General features: G+C 41.7%; 1 protein-coding gene across 2 annotated transcripts in view; it reads right to left on the bottom strand.

Moving 5' to 3' along the window:
• Positions 1–470: 470 nt before the first annotated feature.
• The window catches only part of SCAF8 (SR-related CTD associated factor 8), a 173,427-nt gene continuing 156,705 nt past the window's right edge, over positions 471–17,192 (bottom strand). The window contains exon 21 of one of the 2 annotated variants that reach the window (XM_063329371.1): positions 471–576. The gene's annotated coding sequence lies outside the window, so the exon portion shown is untranslated. Of the gene's footprint in view, positions 577–13,359; positions 13,387–17,192 lie in introns of those variants that run through there. The other variant, XM_063329373.1, reaches the window with a different exon arrangement.

The following is a 17,192-nucleotide window of genomic DNA, read 5'->3' as shown; positions in this document are numbered from 1 at the left end:
GGCAGACATCTACCACATCATAACACTCTTAATAGCTGGGCAGTAAAAAGCCTAAACCCCTCCCTCTCCCTCCTTAAGTTAAGTATAGAAAACTGCATCTATGCTATTTACAGATTTGGACGCTCGTCTGGACTGAAGTTTTGTAAATACAATCTATTTTGAAGTCAGAGGCATTAAGAGTTGGATGAATGCCTCGAGAGAAACAATTCAGATAGCCTGCGTTCCCCCCAGTGCTGGTGTTCGCTCTCGGTTGACTCCAAAACCTCAAAGGCACCCAGCCAATATGAAATGTTAAGATCCAGGGACTAAAGTGAATTTTAAGCTGGTTGTATCTGGACCTTGGCCTATAACTGTTTCATAATCCAGTTTATACATTCAGAAATAAACAAATGGACAAAATAAAAACAAACAAACCAACCTTGCATAATTTAATTGCTCTCCGCATGCCTCGTTTCCCTTGGCATCCTGGGGTGAAAGCAGGGAGGGTGGGTGGGGTGTATTCTCAGCACTGCCCTTGCTGCTTCACCAGCTGAAGACTTTTTTTCTGGAAGCCTCTATTTTCGTAGCACTGGCAATCTGAAAAACAAAAACTGTTTTGTTAACACATGTATCCCCAGACACATTAGAAATAGGTTTTGTTCTGAACCACTGCCAAGGAAATCACTGACCTCTCCCATGCAAAGCCAACAATTCGCCTGCAAAAAAAAAAAAAAGCAGCAGGAAACATCCCCACTCAATTCATACCTCACTCATGCGTTCTGCGCAGACCGCTCCTGCGCAGCGGCTAAAACCTTCTCTCTGTATACAAAGGGAAGTTAGAAACCGGTAACGCAACACATTACAAACACGTGCTTCAAGAGGACTTTTTCTTAAGCTGTCCAGGTTTCCATCTGGGAAACACACAACCAGGAAAGGCAGCTTGGAAAGGGACCAGCACCACCACCAGCCCTTTTCTACAGCGGTGGCACTGACCACAAATGGTGCCTGCACAACAAAAGGACTGCAATCCACTCAAAAGCACCTTCAGGTCTGTTCCCATATGTTCTTATTTAAAGCTCCTTGCATCCCAGGCCTGGACAGGCTATCAAATCCCAGCCAGGACCTCTACAAAATATCCATGCATCAGCTACAAAGATCTCCCATGGAAGTTTTCTTGCACCAGCTGTGCCAGGCTTTGAAGGGCTACTGCTTTTGAGCAGACTGATACGGAGTAACCAGCTGCTCTTTTGCCCACACCACCTGAAAATGGCAAGACAGAAGACATAAACCGCTCTTCTTGTTTAATGTGGATTGACTGAAGCTGGTGTCTCACTGAGCTCCCAAAAGCTGGCAAGGAGAACTTCATGCTCTACAAAAGTCTGTCGTTTTCATGCTGCAAAGTGTCAGATTGTATTACAATATTTTCTGTGATGTTTAAATTGGCACGGCTGATTTTTAACAGCTTCTTCACGGCACACAGCACCTTGTCATAAAAATACCCTTATTTCTACAACAGTTAAACTGACATACCACAGAATTAAAACTAACACAAGAATTATATCGTACTCATGCTTCAAAAGGCAGATCTCACTGAAAAGCCTGGTGATGGAGTCAGTATACAACAAAACGGATTGTCAACTGTTCCATGTAAACATGTAAAATAGAAACTAGGGGTTACTCCTCCATCTAAAGCTGTCAAGCATACAAATAGGGCAACACAGTACCAGAAGTTTTCTTTTTAAAAGATTACTCGGTAGAATTAGAGAAAAATTGCAAACCGACTTCACCAAAAGAGAAGGCTGTCCCATTAAAACAAAAACACAGACAAAATAGCAAATAATACAAGCTGCAAAACCACCCAGAAGGGACAAATCAACAATGGGCCAGCAAAGTAAAGAGTAGTATCAGGCTGCAAGTTACACCCAAAAGGAAATGCGAGTAATAAGGTGCAAGTACTATTTTCCTTAGTTGTTACCATAAAACCACTTGTAAAGTTCCAAATACAAAATAGAGACTCGCTTTGCTGGTGGGGAAGGGCATGCATCTATCTATGCAGAACATTCAGACCACCAAAACTCTCCTCATCGTCGCTGCAAGAGACACAGAGCCAAGCGCTGCAGGGCAGGGCTGCGAGTGCCACGGCGATGGCATTCAGGTGATCCTTTCTGACGCAAAGTTTATAGCCCCGCTGCCATGCCTGATGTGTGTTTTTTGTCATACTTACTTTTTCCTACCCAATGGCACAGCACGGCTCCACTCCTCAGAGACACAGTGCTTCCTTCACCACGGTCCCCCCAGCTCCCCAACACCAGCAGCTAAGACTCAAAAGACTTGGACAGTAGCTTGCTCTCACCCGCATGATGGCGAAAACCCTGAACTGAGAAGTGCCCTTTTTCTTCCCGTGTTCCAGCTCACTGCAGAGAGCTGCTCGGGCATTTTCCCTGTGCTGCTGGAACCACATTTTTCAGCTCTTTGCAGGCAGGGCTTCTTTGCTGATGCTTTGACAGACACAGAGTGAGACCTAGTATGACGCTAAATGCGAGGCTCGTGTCAGTGTACACACGTAATTTCAACAATGTAGAGTTAAACACTGCCCTCATGGGCAAACCTGACTCCCCTGGATTTTTGCTGGCCCATAACTATAGGGGAAACGCAGCTGGCTGTTGGCTAATTACAGCCATGGTGACCTCACGGTACTAACACTCAGTCATCCCAGATTTGTAAATGTACAGCTAAAACACTTCAGTCTGGGCAAGAACAGCAGAAATGAGAGCACACTGTTTATAGCAGGCAGATGCTGTACTACTTTTGATATAAAAGAACTGATTTATGGCAAAGTAATACAACAGCTCCCTACCAGTCAGGTCTTAACTCAGAGACTTCTTAAGGACAATATCCTGCTCTGTTTGAAGAAAACTTCCCGGCCAGGGAAGAGGGCCAGATTTTCTGAAGAGCTTCCAGCACTCCCAGCAAGCTACCTCCCAGGGAGGTCACGATGCTCCCCTGCAAACGGTCCATCAAATGTTGAAGGAAGTTTGCCATGGTGAATACAAACTTCCCAGCAATGCTCTGCCAGCTCTGTGATACCCGTTTCCTCCTAGCTGTGCAGCCCTGAATAATAAGGCTTAACATAAGGAAAATCTAAAGGCCTCCAAATAAAGAGTAGGATGTTGCTACATACATACCGAGCTTTACCCATTCAAGTATCTTTTTTTATATATATAAAAGATATATATTTATCTTTTTATAGCAGACTAGGAGGAAACAGGTAAGATCAGTGATCTTACAACACTCCTCTTTCCCTTTTCCTAAAACAAGTCTTTTAATACCAAGGATTCTCATCAAACTTCTACCAAGGGCAAAGCACTTCTGAAGGGATCAATCTGAAAAAATCTTCACGCATCAAAAAAAAAAAAAAAAAAAAAAAGGAGAAGGGTAAAAAAAGAGAAAGTATTAATCAAAAGACAAAAGAACTGCTATACTAAAGGAACAGTCACATAAATCTCATGCATCCCAGACTGAGATTCTAGCCTCCTATACACTAACAATGACAAAATTCTGTGCAGTATACATGGCAAACACCATAGGCTCTGCCATTTAGTTAAGGACAGAGAGGTAGGCATAGCTGCGAATGTCTTCACAGAATAGATTAGACAGTAAGTGCTATGGTACCAGAACTTCAGTTTGTCATTAATCTTATATTCTCATTTGCCTGCTGACTAGGGGGGTACACAAAAATAAACCCCAACAAATGACTTGTGGCAGTGAAGTAAATACATTAGTCCAAAGATACTATGGACCCTTCCACTTCTACCATAAAGTACATTGTACACTCAATAGCAAGATTCAAGTCACAGATGTAGTTCCTCAATTGCTCTCTGGGGAAGGCTGTACAAACACACAGTATGTGCCACCTGCACAAGCAGGGAGCAGACACCAACTGTTGTTATTTTGGGCTTGGTTTTTTTTTTGCTGGATTACCAGACATCTTCAGTACAAACTATAGCCCCTGGTTAAAGCCAGTGTACAATGACCAGGTGCTGAGCAATTCGGGAACACAACTCTACAAACACCTCCAACTCATTTCAGCTGTAGTACATCTCCCGTGTCGAAAGGGAGGTATGAGATGCTACCAAACCTCAACAGGTCTGGCAAGAAGCAAGCAGAGAGGTGTGGTGTTCGTCTGGTTGCCCAGGAGGGTTAGATGCTTGTAGCCAAACTAATGACAGCACAGTGCCCTCCTATAAACTGCACTGCAGACAGCTCTCCAGTGCTACTCATGGGCAAGTGAACCCTCTGGTCAGCAGGAAGGGACCATTTACTGAGTGCCTCCGTCCGGCCAGCCCGCCAAGGCAGGGCTGTGCCACCGTGGGCAGCTCTGCCCAGAAGGCAGAAGCCGTCTGCACAAGGACTTTGCTTCCCCATGCCTGGGGGTTTGTTTTGGGAAACTTCACATTCCTGAGCAGAGTTTCAGGATCTACCCTAACTGCTCTGTCACAGATGCAGAACTGAGCCAAGCCAGTATCCAAAGCACTTCTTTCCCCACCTTTCCTCCTATTTTCAGAATATATTTCTGAAAGCACTCGAAAGGTTGGTTTTTTAAATTTTTGTTGATGATGTACATTTCAGAGGCAGCACATGAACACAAACGCTGACCTTCTTCCTAACCTTTGACAAATCCTATCAAAAAAGGAACATCTTGCTCACATTACTTACCTTTAATTCACTGATTCTACATAAAACTAAGGATCATCATCTAAAGCCTCTAACTCTCTACTCAGCAGTTTAATTAGGAAGATGATCATTGATTAATCCACTTGAGTTACTGTGGAGAAGGTGTGACTGAACAGAGATCACTCCACCCCAGAGAAATGTGCATTAATTAGTTCTGCATTAAACTGCTTTCCTCTTTACTTAACTTCAAAATAAAAGAACCACAACATAACAACAACAAAAAAACAAACTTTCAGTGTTAAACTTCTGAGTTGTTTTTTATTTTACTTTATTCTTTAGGAAGTCCTATGTATTCTTGCCTTGGATTTCACAGCCACCTGTATAATTTTTTTTGAATTATTGTGTTTTTACAAAATAAACAAACCCAGGCCAGAGGTTCAACATGCATTTGCAAATCCCTGCCAAAGAACTGCAGTCATGAATTAGTTGGCTCAGGTGAGCAATGAAGGATGACACTGATACTTGACAGGAATGTACACAGCGTTATGTACATACCACAACTGAAACCAGGTATACTCCCATCCAGCGAGTAGTTTCAGTGTCCCACCTAGGAAGACGATCAAAGACAAAACCTCATTTAAAGGTTTCCTCACTCTTTTTTAAGCTCTCATCAATTTTTTTCCTGTTTCAGCTTGATCACGAGCCTTTCGCCCCTGACAAATGGGTAAGCCTTCCTTGACTGTATCTGTGCACCACAACTCACGCTGCCCTTTGTCTGGCAAAGCTCATGCTTCACCTGCCCTTAGGGTCACAATTCTGTCTCCTGATGCCCTGAACAACAAGAAGAACTCACTAACTTTTATCTTCCCATGAAAATCCCCTCCTGGTCCCTACACACAAATAGAAAGCATCCCCACAGCATGGCCTTCTTCTTGCCCACTGCCCTGTGACCAAGGGGGAGGCCATCTCCTTCACACAAGTCTAGGGACAGAATGGCTGATCCCCAGGTGATTTCAAGCAAATAACCTCCCTGCTCCGTCTCCCTTTGTCCAGGCAGGTCCCCTGCAAGGTGGGAGGTATAGCTGGTGGCTCAGCTCTGTGTATAGGAGCAGCCCAATACTTCTCCTGGTCACCAGAAAGTGACATTAGGAAGGCAGACATGGGGCATAGTGGACAGCCAGGCAAAGCAGGGCAGGGAGGGAGGAGTGGGGCTTTCTCTTCCAAATCCTAAATTACATGCCCTTCTCCTGCATATGCTTCTTCCTGTACTTGGCATTATTTATTCACTTTCAAAGCACAAGCCACCATGCAGGACACACCACAGTCCCACAGAACTTATGGTACGTGGTTAGAAAGGATTTTTCCATTGGCCTCTGTCAACTTAATACATAATCAATAAGTGGCATCAACAGAAGGTGAAGGAGAAAGCTGATCCTACACCAGCATGCCATTTTAAGAGTGTCCAGAATCAATCCTCTGTGAATCCCTTCTCTGTTGCCATTATGTATTGTTTATTTCAAAGTTATTTTATCATCAAGTTATGGAGAAAAGACAATAAGGCTATGTTATTGCAAAGGACATAATTAAATTAGAATAAATAAAGGACGATAATTAAATCCTACTGAGGCTTCTGATGGTTTTGCCAACACCCATAGATCAGTTCAATGCCACAGACTTAAGAGGGTGACCAACGGGGAAGGGACACAGAAATACCAGAACTGAGCCTGAACTACGTGAGGTCCATCACAAACCCACAGCTTTCCAGTGGTGAAGGGATTAGGTCTGCAGGGAGTGCAAGTGAGGCCCCATCACCAGCTTGGGACTCTCAATTTCAAAACATTTTTGCAGTGAAGCAACTTAAGAAAATAAACATTCCTAGCCAGGCAGTGATCAGTCATAAACCTTTTCTGAAATGGAGATGAACTCTCATTGTATATTTAAAGCAACACTATAAACCAGGCCATATCTATATAAAGCAACACTGCAGGCTTAAAGCAACAGCAGCGTTATTCTCTGTCAGAGCTCAGGCTGGATACCCCAGGAAAGACCCACAAACAGCGCTACTGTTCAGGGCCAGAAAAATATATTAAAAAAAAAAAAAAGAGCTCTTCATTTCCTAAGCAAAATTTCAAGAGAAATTAAAACCGTCTGCAGAAAAAAAAAAGTTAGAGATTATTTCTGTGAAATTCTTCAGGAAGCTAACAAAGAAAGCCAAAAACAGTTGCATGTAGAAAGGTGAGCCTCAGACTTCCACAAAGCTGGCAACATTATCAACAGGTCGTTGCTCACATTTGGTGGCAGGTACCAAATTTGACACTTAAATATCTACATTTTCTAGATACCATGCTGTAAGAAATGCTTCAGAATATACTGCCTCATCTTATATTTTTTCCAAGTACTTTATTTTCCCTTTTCTAGCACATTCATCTTGTATAATTTTTTAGTACAAGAAAATAGCCTGGTATTTTAATTCTGCATTTTCATCAGGGCCTTCATAATTGATTAAAAACCACAGAAGTGGTGGGAAAAAACGACTTCAAAAGATTAACCTCAAATGTAGGCCAAAATTCTGTCCTTTTGCCTAAATATGTTTGTGAAAAGTTCAGCACGTCAGGATAAACATTTAAGGCAAACACTGGAGTTCCTCCTTCTTACCTCAGCACCCAAACTCCCTGGGAAGTCACCCACCATTAACTCCAGCTGCCAGGCAAACAAACCTATAATTTGCCACACTGATTAAGTCTTATGTAGGATTTTATAACACAGGGCCTGCAACTGCTTAATTGTTTTAGTTCTCTCTACAACCTCTCTGTTTTTTTTCCCAAATTAAAAGCATAAAGTTGTCGCTGATGATAACATTTCCACTAACACAAGTTTCAGTTAGTGGCATTTTTGTTGATGGGAGCGTGCTTTGAGACGAGCAGTCTTACTGCTAAGGAACAACTGTTACAGAATATCCTAATAGCCTGAATAGGCTGAAAATACTCAATGGTATATCATGACTGCTGCTAGGACATCCATGGTAACATTCACCTTTGGGTGTGAAACATGAATGCGAATCTGAAGGGTGACAAGACATCATTCTTCATCATGGTTAACACGAGAGATTAGCAGAAAGATTGTAACAGCAACCTAATCATTTATACTCAGCAAGCAATTACCTATTCATTGCAATCCTCAGCCCACTAACTTGGCCAACACTAGAGGCTGGTAAGTGCTTCCCTCTCCCTTTTCACCTCACCTGCCCAAATATAAACCATCCCTTCCAGAAAAGCTCCTGGTGCCTTTCAGGTATCAAATATCTGAAGCGCTTATCACTAGGAGGATTATTTTGTGTCTTCTGAGCAAGCTGAATATTTTAAAAGAGCTTAAGATAGTGAGAAGCAAGAGTTATCAATGCCATTATAAATGTGAAAGAACAAGAGGAACGTGGGAGGAGGGAACCCAAACCACACGAAGCCTTTAGTCTCCAACTAGAGTGATGCTGACATATCAGCAGCAACTTGATTCCCACCCTGCAGAATGACTCAGACCTGACCTCGTTATCCTGATTTCTTCAGCAGCTTAAAGATAACATACATTAGATTTTTGATTTTGTGGTTTTATTTCAACCTTCATAAAACACCCCAGTAGTATTTTCATGCTTAGCTATTTTTAAATAAAATAGATAGATCCATCCCCTCTATGGAAGTCATGACTCCAAGACTTGTGACTTTAAAATAACAAAGAATTGTCATTAAATCCTAAAACCTGGCAGTACTAGAGCCTCCCTGCAACCCGGGAGAAAAAGATAGAAGACAGAAAGTTATTTTTCCCAAGTTTCAGGCATCACACCTTTCATTCTAGGCACTCCTGAGAGTGGTATATGGACCACAGTATAAATTCTACTCCCAGTTTCATCAGAAATTAACTGCATGAATGATGACTATTATAATAGTGTTACGGTTTAGCCCCAGCCGGCAACTAGCACCACGCAGCCACTCGCTCACTCCCCCCAGTTCAGATGGGGAAGAGAATCGGAAGAGTAAAAGTGAGAAAACACTCATGGGTTCAGATGAAGACAGTTTAATAAGTTAAGAAAAAGCTGCACACACAAGCAAAACAAAACAAGGAATTCATTCACTGCTTCCCATTGGCAGGCAGGTGTTCAGCCATCCCCAGGAAAGCGGGGCTCTATCACACATGACGGTTACTTGGGAAGATAAATGCCATCACTCTGAACGTTACCCCCCCTTCCTTCTTCTTCCCCCAGCTTTATACATCACATAGTATGGAATGTTCCTTTGGTCAGTTGGGGTCAGCTGTCCTGACAGTGTCTCCTCCCAACATTTTGTGCACCCCCAAGCCTGCTAGCTGGCGGGGAGGTGTGAGGAGCAGAAAAGACCTTGACTACATAGCAACAACTAAAGCCAGCAGTGTTTTACCAACACTGTTTTCATCCCAGATCCAAAACATAGCACTCTACCAGCTGCTAGTAAGAAAGTCAACTCTACCCCAGCTGAAACCATGACAAACAGTAGTGATTTCAACTGCTTTTCAATTATTGTCTCAACTATGCCTTGGCATAAAGCTTTACTGAATTTGGAAGACTATTAACCGCCCAGATACCTTTTTCTCCGACAAAGCAGAAGCAGCAGGAACCATGGTGGTACCCAGCTGGGTGATAAGTACCACCCACCATATTTATCACCCCAGGCACTGACGAAGGCTGGTGGGGTTGAAGCATGTTTTATGAAGTGGGAGTATTCAAAGATTTTATCAGCAAGCCTCTAGCCTGCTCTCCTGAGCACGTGCAGATAACAGTTTTCATCAGCTCTGGTAGGTTGGTAAATCTGGGTTAATTTCTATGGGGCTGCAAAAAGCACTCCGACTCCCCCCTCTACTCCCTGAAGGTATAACAACTCTTTGAAGGAACGGCTGGCTAAATAAAGTTGACAAACCTCTCTAATTTGCTGTAATGCATTCTTTTAAAAACAGTTGAAGTTCTTCTGTTGAAAACCTTTCCAAGAGGTTTCAGCCTGAAGCAGAAAAAAGACTGGAAATTTTTCATATGAATGACTCTAGGCTGGCAAGAACTAAACACAGGTGAAAATACAATGTTATTAGAGAATCTAGGAGGCATGATTAAAGGTGCTCCTACCACCTCCACCTACAATATTTTATATATAATATTGTATAGTGCAGTTGGAAATGTAAAGGCATATTAATAACAGCTTTAAACCACTAATGGCCCACCATTTTTGTTGTTGTTGCTTCCATATTTTAAACAGGGGAAGGCAAGATTACTGCAGTTTTAACAATATAAAGGTATGAAACGCACAGATTTCTGTGCTGAAAATCCCTCTCTTGGGATCCAAGGCTGGGAAGGGACCATCTGGTTGAGCCAATCCCACCACAAGCAGCCAGGCACTGCAGACATCTGATCTGAAGGGTATGTGGACCATGTAATCCATCCATCCATCCACACCACGACACACAAAACACTTCATGAGATCCAACATGAAACTGCAGCCCACGGGAAGGGACCAAAGCCACAGACACAAAGCATACAAGAGTGCAAGAGAGACTGGAAACCTCGCAAGAGTCCTACTGCAACACAGGATTTTCTATACTAAAGGACACAGTTCCATCACCAATCTCCACCATCTGTGTAGAAAACAAAGAAGGAAAAAAAAAAAAGGCAACCCACTAACTCCTAAGAAGGAATTTTGAAACTAGTTACGTAGGGCTCATGACAAGAATCACAGCAGGTCCTTTGCCTACCAACCACATCCCCCTGGGTTGCTACATCAGTGCACCCTATGCTACCTCTGAAGCTAATGGGGTCCGTGGGTGGGGGAGTCACAGCCAGAAGACAACAATGGTCATATCCAGAGGGAATTTTGCTCCTCTCCACCATGCACATGGAGAGGCTGGAAGACCAAGCTTCTAATCTAGGCACCTCATTAGATTGCTTGTCTCAGGTAAAACTAATCTGAGCCACAGAATATCTTTCCTACCTCTTTTTGTACAACAACAACATAGAAAAAAAACAAAAAGGAAGAAAAAATTTTTCCGATGGAAATGTAGTTTAAGAGGCCAATACCCTGGTAAAATCTGAAAGTTATAATGAATTCCAGGATTCATTCGAGTACTTCATTCTTAAAAAACACAATAATGAAAGGCTTACATATTAAATTTAGTAGTAATAACTTTGGGGTCAAATCCATAGTGATTTCTTTGGCAAAACTTCCACTGACGACACTTAAATGTGATTTCAGTGGGTGTTCTGCTTGAGAAACGACTTTGGGATTGGCCCACACTCTGTATATTTAAGTCACCCCAGTCCCAGTATTATACAGCGCCAACCAGTCACAAAACCTAGCATTATTTAAACCATTTGCACGCCAGAATCTCCAATTGCAGGGTGCAAAAGCCAGCAGGAAGCATTGATCATTCCCTTAGTAGCAAACAAAAATGCAATCTTTTTGACTTGGCTTTCTTATGATATCATTTACCTTCTATAAAAGCAATTGCTTTTTTTAAAATGTGGATTTGCACAGTATTCAATTTGCCAGTTTCCCCATATAGATGTAAATTTACTGAAATAGCTGTTCACAAAATCCAAAGCCCAAGGGTGGAGTCCTAAAAATAAATATATGTAGTTTAAGATCTTTTATATCCATACACGATAAGAAATCTGGTTCTTTTCTGGTGAGCCATAAAAGGGGAAGAATGGGAAAACCACCAACAAGCAAACAGAAAATAAAAATCCATATCTTTTGCCTTACCCCCTCAAAATTGCATGGATACTTCAACGCAACCACTTGGCTAAATGTTTCAAATGTTGGTTTTTCAAAGCATTTAGCCATATAAACTACCCGTTTGTTTCTGTTGGCTTCAAATGTTCCTAGGCTCATGAATTCTTCCTTACGTCTTATTATTCAACAAAATACAGCCAACATTGCCTTTATGGAGCAAGAAAAACCTGAGTATCATTTTCCAGTTAACTCTTCTGGATCTGCACAAAAGTGAAATCAGCAAGAGCAATTTCAGGCCAGGTTTTCTAACCATTCTACCTAGTCACTACCATTTTAAAGTATTTTATTTCTCAAGTAGTATCATCGAAAAATCTCTACAATCACAATGCAAACTCAAGTTACAAGAGCAGCGGAGCACACGCTCTAAAAACTCACAATGGTCTACATACTGAATAAACAAGAAGCAGCAACAGGCGAGATGTACTGCCCTACTGAATGCCACAATCCCAGAATATTTCACACAGAAAGCATTTCTTTTTTTAGTTTGAAAGACTTAAGTCAGATCTGACACTGATTTCCCACCTTCCAAATGCAAGTATTTCAGTGAACGTAGGTCACAAAAGGAAATTGTATATTATCTTCTTAATCTTTCAAGTATTTTTTCAGTCTTTTGTCCACCTTCTCCAATCCGAGATACCAGTGACTAAACAAGTGATTTGTTTCTACTTCCATATTTTCCAGTTATTTACCCTGACACTCAGATGATGCATTTGTGATGTAGCTATTCCCGCAGCAGGTTGCTGACTTCGCCAACAGCTGTCAGTCACCGTCTAAACAAGCCCATGAAAAGGCTGCTTCAAACACCAGCCACCCTAGCAGGAAAAAAGGCAACACAAAGCAGCGATGCCTCCCCCCTTAAATACCACGGGTACACAATTTGCAGGTTTTTCCCTTCGTTCCCCAAGACCTTCCTTCCTGTTGCGTTCTTCAGGACCAGAAGAGCCAGCCAGGAGGAACTCCACACGACTCCAACCAGAAACGCATTTTTCCCCTGCAAGCACCTAAGTTTCTCCACCCGAGCTAGGGAATGAACTCCCAACATGGCAGTGAAAATTTGCATGCCACTATTTTTCTGAAAAAGCGCTGCCCATCCCAACAATTCCTGGATGAAAAACACAGTATTCAAACTACAAAACCATAAGCTTACGAGTTGACTCTTTAGTCAGAGAAACACGGTTTCTTCCAACTTTAAGGAATGTGACAATAACAGCAAATCTGACCCTGCCTGATAAGGGGCAGGCAATTCTCCATATAAGGTGAAAAATGTGCTAGTGCAGCTCATGCAACACTGCTAATTCCTTGCCTGTTCTCAATATTCAAGAACATAAATGAACATATAAATCAATTCTGTAAGTAAACCTTTTGCACGCTTATAGCTTTCGCAGCTATAAACCATCTAGACCATGCTCAGCGCTCAAGGAATTTTGAACTTAACCATTTAATCCCTTTTAAACACAGAGTGCATTTACACTTGGTATGTATACCGCAGTGGCACATAAATGAATGTAAATCTGAGAGGTCCCAGCCCTGTTCAACTCCTAAATTCCCTTTATACTTTACCGTTCCCGGGTCATCCTGCACATTCCAGCCCCTGACTAACAAACAGACTTGCTGCTGGCAGCGCATCGGGGACACGAGGAGGGCGAGGAGGGGGCTGAGGGCTGGGTGAAGCCCAGCACAACCACCGGTCACTTCTTCTGCACGTCCCCCGGGCTAAGCCGTGGTGGAAGCACCAGGGTATCAGCACAGGACTGCTGCTACTACTGTTCAGCATGTTTATCTTAGAGATTATTGGACCATCAGAGCTATGTAACAGCAACCAAAAAAATAAGCAGCATTTACCCAGTTGCGCGTTACAAGACGACAGCAGGCATCACTCACTAAGAGGCTGATGGAAGGACTTCCACTGATGTTAAATGAGCTCTACACCAGGCTGTAATGGCAGAGAAAAACTACTTTGTATGATCCCTTCCCCACAAAGCGAGTTATAGCATCCGCAAAAGATGCATCAGACCTGGTAATTAAATCCACTTTGTTTTGAAGTTAGACCCAAGCCCTGGTCCCTCCCATTTCAATATTTTTCACACATTAGTGTCAACATCATTATGAGTTATCTTAACGGTCTGACAAATTGCCCGATGAACCCAGCTGGAACACCAATGCACTACTTTCCCCTGCCTCCCCCCCCTGCCCCCCCTCCACCCCACCCAATTTTTTTGAAGGAACGAAGTATCAATGGCCAATAGGGTGTAAAGGAAAGGAGATTCAGAAAAAGTCCCCAGGGGTCTTTTGGAAACCGCTCAATGCTGATGGGATTATCAAGGGACAGGAGACTTCCTAAAAGCTCGTTAGCAATGGGGAGAAAAAACCAAAAGGATTAATATAATTATTAAAAATAAAATAAATCCTGAAGTCCATGAACTACTCCGCAAAAGTTGTACTCTAGAAGTCACAGAGGGGAAGTCTCCACACACACTGCAAATATACATATAAAATGAAGGTGAGGACAGTAGGAAAAAAGTTCTTGATTTTCTTGAACTTTTATGAGAAGACATGAAAAATTTTGATTTTATTATTATTTTAGACACATAAATTTCTTTACATCAGAGAAAGATCAGACGATGGCTTCCGACTGCCAGCCTTCCTAGTTTATCTACATTCAGCCAGCCTGCAATACTTCCAAGGCAAGAAAACGTAATATGATGTGCTGAGAAGACATCACGGACTGCCTCATTGCTAGGCTTCTACTGCATCAAATACTTAGCAGCCAGTGAACATGTCCAGGAATGGAGAAACAGAACACGTTAAGTGTCTCAAACAACAGGGATGAAAAGTGCAACCGGCACATGAGTTTACTAGTCCTTCACAGCTTTGCTTATTGCAGGTCCCATGAAATTCAGGTTACTGGTCTGCAGGCAGAGCACAACATGCTGCAGTGTCACAGCTATGAAGAAACTCAACAATTAGGGATGACTGGCTACAGTGACTTCTTTCGAGAGGTTTCTCTCCACCTATTAAACAACAACAATAAACACCTTGTCAAAACTCTTCCACTTTTCCTTTAGAACGTTTTTTTGTCTTACCCGAAGGACCAGCCTCACGCACCAGGCAGGTCTTCTGCCTCTCCCATGACAGTGCCCTGACACACACAAACTCTAGAACTGAGGGGGTTGAAAATGAAGTAACCAATGTGCATTTACCAGCTAATTATCTTGCATTTAGGTAATCACGGTAGTATTAAATGGTTTATGTTTGCCAACAGTGCCATGACCAGGTTGTATTTAACTTTCTGCGTCCCAGCTCGCACGTCTGTAAAAGAACAGCAGTGTCTGGTCTCTGCAGAGCTTGAATGAGCTGCCGCAATCTGTGACCCATCCAGTGCTGCTACTGCTGCTCAGATACTTCCCCGCTTACTTTCCAGAAACATCTTGGAATTTTTGCATCCTATTATTGACCCTTTATTCCTAGAATGATTTAGATATTTAATCATTTCTAGTTATTAAAATACTCAATCTAGTATACCTTGATTGGCAACTTACTTTTGAAGGGATTATTACTTTGTTACTTGACAAGTTTAGACTAATTTCTGAGATGCAACTGGCAGAATTCCACTTCAGGAAGCGCTAATGAATCCACCAAACAAAAACAAAACAGCCCAGCCTCGTTGATGTGATCATGCTGCACACACTTCACAACCTGTCTTAATCGCCATTTATGAAGTACTAAGAGCATGTTTCAGAAACAGAAGTATTAAGAGTATAATTCAGAAATTTGCCCCCTCTATGGTTTTGCATTTCAGAACAAGGTAAATACACAGTATAACATAAACCTCTTAAAAACCTTACAAAATAATGAGGAGGTTTGTACCAGACCCCATTCCAACCGTTTGAAAAATTTACTTTAATTCAAAGAGAGCCACCGTCTTAGTGGTTTCAAAGAATCATAAAACTGCATGTAGCTTTAACAACAAAAATCAAAAAATACCTCCACAATCAAGGAAAAGAAAGGAAGCATCAGGAAAGCTTGATGAATAGATTAACAGCTTCAGGAGATTAATATGTTCAAAACGTTTCTGGGAAACAGAAAGCAAAGAAGGGGTCTCTTCTAATTATAATATTTACTTGCCTACAAAAGTAAAAAACTGATCAACAACCACAAGAACAAGAAAACACTTGAGGTGAAATGTGTTTCTTTTTGCAAAATAAGTATAAAACCAAACGGGACTGCTAAACTGGATAACAAGCTGCTATTCTTCTGTCACATAAGCTTTAAACCAGAGAGGCTAGTGAACATGGACATAATCCCAGGCACAAGTCTGTTACCAAGTCACTGGAAACGGTCGCATACTTAACACTGGGTCCATACTGGGCTCACTTAATAGTTTCATTCAGCTAAAGCCGCTATTATAATTCAAAATATGAAAGGATGCATCAGAAAGAGCAGTGTTACCATGTGGACAGAGAGAGTGCCAACATTGACTTCCTGAAGGATGACGGACTAAAAGGCTTCACCACAGCAGGAACTCCAGGGACTTGGCGCCCTGCCTTCAGCGCAGTAACCTGGAGTGGAAGGCATCACTTCCAATGCCAAACCAGCTAGGGGACTAAATCCTCACCCACTAAACAACTTCTCCAGAGGTTTCTGGGTGTCGGAGATTCCGTTTTGTTGACTTTTTTTTGCATAGCGTCTATTGCCTTGCTACGTAAAGTAGCATAGCCCATGAATTACTACAAAGCAGCAAAGCACTGCAGTGATATGCATCTGGGTTTCAGGACTCAAATTACACTGTTTGCTGTGCTCTATAAAAGAAAAAAAAAAATCAGGAGAATTAACTCTAAACATTATTTAATACTTACAGAATGACTCTTTAAGCATGTTTACAGTCATTCACATCTAAAGCTCGTTCTCATTTCCTGGAACCTTATCTAATCTAAATTCCATACGGAAGTTTTTAGTGGTATATGAAGATGCATACAAATTAACCACACTCCAATTCATTCAGATGAAATAAAACAGTAAATTTAATAGGGATGAAACTACAGCTGACAAATTGTATCTGAACTAATAAAAAAAATTCTGACCTTTTTGTACAAATTTACTCTTAAAGGACCTATTATATAGCCTTCATTCAGAAGATAACTCTGATGTGGCTTAGTACAAACATGCTTCCAGTTGACTCGCTTTTTATGCGGAGAATGTCTATTATCCATGTGATAGCAAAGAGCTCACATGGCTAAACCACGAACTTGGAGCTTTTAAGGGTTTAGCGCTTAAAGATCTGGAGATTATGGCTCCTACTCCAAAACCAGTCCCGAAAGCATTGCAGAAACCAGGATAAGGTACAGTAGAGAGAACTTTTCCTGTACCTTTACTGACATGACTCCCCCATAAACTTCCCGTGAGCTTTTGTGGACACCATTTAATCATTCCTGTATTTTCTCTGCAAGATTTGATGTGTTAGATATAAGTACTATAAATGTGTATATATCAATAACACACACAATAATAAGTACAATGATATATACTTATAATAAAGTGCCAATAATGAATGGAAAAAAACTTTACTCAAAACAATGATGAATAAATTATCAATAATACCTTGTACTGTAATATTAAGTGCAATACATTAAACAATGTATTATGAATTCAGCTTCTACTAACAAACAACCTCGACTACAGCAATTTTACAAAGAAATCTGTAGAGATGACCGGAAAAAGCAAGACATAATAGTTCCCCAT

The sequence above is a fragment of the Chroicocephalus ridibundus genome, chromosome 3 (genome assembly GCF_963924245.1).
Source record: "Chroicocephalus ridibundus chromosome 3, bChrRid1.1, whole genome shotgun sequence".
NCBI classification, from domain to species: Eukaryota; Metazoa; Chordata; class Aves; order Charadriiformes; family Laridae; genus Chroicocephalus; species Chroicocephalus ridibundus.
This window is presented reverse-complemented; position numbering and strand designations above follow the sequence as displayed.